Here is a 3,971-nt window from a genome sequence, read left to right as displayed (position 1 = left end):
GAGCGGGACGCTCAAGAACCAGAAATGGTGAAGAGGACCCCCGGCTACTAAGAAGGAGATCGAGATCAAACAGCAAGGACTGCCACCACTTCACAGCCAAAGAGGGGGACTTCCCAAGGCTGGAGGAAGGAGCCACCGCCAACTCTACGCGACGCCGCTCGAGCTCCGGTACCAGGGACCGTTCCAGCTCTGGACGAAGCCGCTCCAGTTCGAGGACCTTGGCCGACTCACCCACTGCCAGCAGCTCCGGGTGCTTTACACGGGACCCCAAGACGTCGTGGGGACCACCTGCACGCAGACGCAGTCCGAGCGAAGATCGAAAAACGGTAAGCTTCACGGTTAGCAGTTCCCAGGTAAATAGGGAGGCAGACGAGAGAACTAAAAAACTTGAGAAAGAGAATCGAGAGCTCAAGAGCATGCTCAGCATGCTCACTACAGAGATTCAAAATTTAAGAATGGAAAAGAGTACCCCCCCTCCTCCACCGAGGAACCAACTGGTACCCCAAAAACAGGTACAGAAACAGATGCCCTCTTCCCCGCCTACAAAGGTCGTAGTCGCGCGCCCTGAGCAGAGGGATAATGAAGAGGAGAAAATGATTACTGAAACAATCAGGCCACCCCCGCAAAAACGTAAAGGGAACGAGACGGATCCGCTGGTGGCATTAGAAAGGAGACTGGACGCTAAATACGAAGCAAGATTTGAAAGAATCGAGACCCTCCTCACCCAATTAATGGGTGCGGTAAATCAAATGCAGACGCAATTCACCGCGATGCAGAACGCCTTCACCGAGAGGCTAACTACATTAGAAAAGACTGTGACCCCAATTCAACAAAATGGACAGGCGCAGTAAAAATGAAGACTCTCTGGTGTGGCAGTGGAACTGCCGCGGCTTCCAACGAAAGCGAGCGCTCTTGCAACAGCACTTAGAGCAGAGCGCAGAAAAACCTTTAGCTATAGCCCTTCAGGAAACAGGAAAAGGTCTACCAAAATTATCGGGATATCAGGCGTTCCACGGTAATCGGGGAGAAAAATCCCGCGTCTCCACGCTAGTTAAAAGACACATAGCGGTAGTCGAGCATGAGGTCAACTCACGAGACATCGAAGCTGTATTAATAGAAATTATCACTGGTCGCAAGGAAGAGGCTAGTCTCTTCATCTTAAATCTGTACAGCACCCCCCAGCAGAGAAAGGTACGTTTCCGCGCCCTCTTCCGCAAAGCGATCAAAACAGCAGGAAGCAATACTCTTATAATTCTAGGAGACTTCAATGCCGCCCACCAAGAATGGGGCTACAATAGACACGACCCCAAGGGTAGGCAACTGTGGGAGGACATACATGAGCTCGGCCTCACCCTGCTGACGGACCCTAGCTGTCCGTCCAGGATGGGAAACAGCGTCTGTGCAGACACCACCCCGGACCTTACCTTAGGAAAAAACACGGGAGACGCAGTCTGGAAAAACACAGCTCAAAATTTTGGCAGCGACCACTTTGTTCTGGCTCTCACCCTCAGCAAGGGCGTCAAAACGCGTCGCCTCAAAAAACCCAAAATCACCGATTGGGACAGGTTTAGGCAAATCAGAGAAAACTGCGAATCGGGAGATGAAATCCAAAACATAGAGCAATGGGCAGAGACGCTTAAGAAACAAGTAGAGAAAGCAACCACGACCCTACGGGAGGACGATGCGCCGGTGACGGTTGACAGCAAACTCCTTCATATGTGGGAAGCAAAATGCGGCATGGAGAGGCGTCTCCGGTCGCAAAGATGGAACAGGAACCTTAGGCGAAGGATAGCAAGATATAACAAAGAGATTGAAGATTACGCAGTAAAACTTTGCGAACAAAACTGGTGTAGTAGGTGTGACGAGATGGAAGGGAACATGAGCCTTGCTAATACGTGGAGCCTACTCAGACACCTACTTGATCCTGACAATTCGAAAACTCAATCGGGCATAAGACTGACGAAAGCCAGACACGCGTTCGAGGGCACGGACGGGGAACTCATGGCGAAACTAATTAACATGTACGTAGGCGACACGCAAACCTTACCCCTGCCGGATTACGAAGGACCCTTAAACGAGGCCCTAGACGCGCCGATCACGGAGGCGGAGGTTCGCGCCGAAATATTAGGCCTAAAAACAAAATCGGCTCCCGGCCCAGACGGAATCACAAACAAGGTTCTCCGAAATTTGGACGATAATTCCATCCGCGCGCTCACCAAGTACATGAGAATCGTATGGGACAGAGGCCGCCTCCCACAACAGTGGAAGACGGCAAACGTAATTTTGATACCGAAGCCAGGCAAACCCCCTAAACTAGAGAACTTACGACCAATCTCTCTAACATCCTGTATAGGGAAATTGATGGAGCGGGTAGTCCAAACGCGACTAACGCGTTTCATGGAGCTTAACGACCTGTGGCCACACGAAATGGTTGGGTTCCGGCCCGGCCTGTGCACACAGGACGTAATGCTCCGCTTGAGACACGATATCATAGAAAGCGAAACCAGGGACGCGAGGGTACTACTAGGTCTAGACCTGACAAAGGCGTTCGATAACGTAAAACACGCGGCAATTCTTTCTGGTCTCCAAGAATTGGGGGTCGGAAAGAAAACGTACGACTACGTAAAAGACTTCCTGTCGGGTAGAACGATAAAGTTTCAGGACATTGAATCCTCCACCGTCAAACTAGGAAGCAGGGGTACGCCACAGGGTTCGGTGCTGTCCCCGTTCCTCTTTATTGTTGCCATGCGAAACCTCCCGGCAGAACTGAGGAAAGTGGAAAACTTGAAATTCAGTATGTACGCGGACGACGTCAACCTGTGGGCTACCCAGGGGAGTGACGCGAGCATCGAGGAGCGCTTGCAAGCGGCGGCGGACACCGTCGTGTCCTACGCGGCCGAAAGGGGCCTCTCGTGCTCTCCACAAAAATCGGAACTGTTTATATACAACCCGAAGGCGCTCAGGTGTAAACGCCAGATAAACATCAGCGTAACAGTAGACGGCCAAATAGTGCCAAAAGTCGAACAAATTAGGATCTTGGGGCTGTTTCTACAAGCAGATGGGTACAACGATACAACGGTAAAGAAACTGAACGCGTACGCCACGCAAGTCACGGGTCTGTTCAGGAGAATCGCACTAAAGGGTCGGGGCCTTAAGGAACGAAGCCTCCTGAAACTAATGCAGGCTTACATCACTAGCCGCATATGTTACGCCACACCATTCCTAAACATTAGATCAGACGAAAGGCAGAGAATAGACGCACTCATCAGACGATGCGCGAAGAGGGCTCTGGGACTACCCATCTCGACCTCGACTGAACGCCTCCTCGAAATGGGGGTGCACAACAACTGGACGGAACTAGCGGAGGCTGTGCGCATGGCGCAACTAGAAAGATTAAGCAGAACCACCACGGGCAGAACCATCCTCGGCTGGGTGGGACTGCAGTCAGATAGAGGAACAAGCCACAAAGTAGACATTCCACGAGAGTGTCGCGAATATATAATAGTGCCCCCCCTACCTAAAAACATGCACCCTACGTACAACAAGGAGAGGAGACAAAAGAGGGCCGAGACGCTCGCAAAGAAAGCGGGGAAAATGAAGCCGGGGGAGGTCGCCTACGTGGACGCGGCTAGCGGGAAGTCGGGGGCGGCGGTGGCTGTGGTCGTCAACGGCCGCGGCGTGCCCGCCGCCGCCGCGTCCGTTAGAAGCCGAAATGTAGGCACGGCTGAAGAAGTTGCAACAGCGCTCGCTTGCGTTGGAACGGAAGCCAGCATAGTTATTAGTGACAGCAAAACAGCTGTCTGGAACTTTGGAAAAGGGAGGGTCTCGACGGAGGCAGCCAAAATTTTAGAGAAAAGAAAACTTGAAAGAAAGATTCGAATTATTTGGACCCCCGCGCACGAGTCCGTCCCCGGCAACGAGGCGGCGCACGAGCTAGCCCGAGCTCTCTACTTCCGGGCAGCCGTAGAGCC

Source organism: Amblyomma maculatum, chromosome 6 (assembly GCF_055883805.1).
Source record: "Amblyomma maculatum isolate TAMU_Amacu chromosome 6, ASM5588380v1, whole genome shotgun sequence".
Classification (NCBI taxonomy): domain Eukaryota; kingdom Metazoa; phylum Arthropoda; class Arachnida; order Ixodida; family Ixodidae; genus Amblyomma; species Amblyomma maculatum.
The sequence above is the reverse complement of the archived record's forward strand: the minus strand, read 5'-3'. Positions refer to the sequence as shown.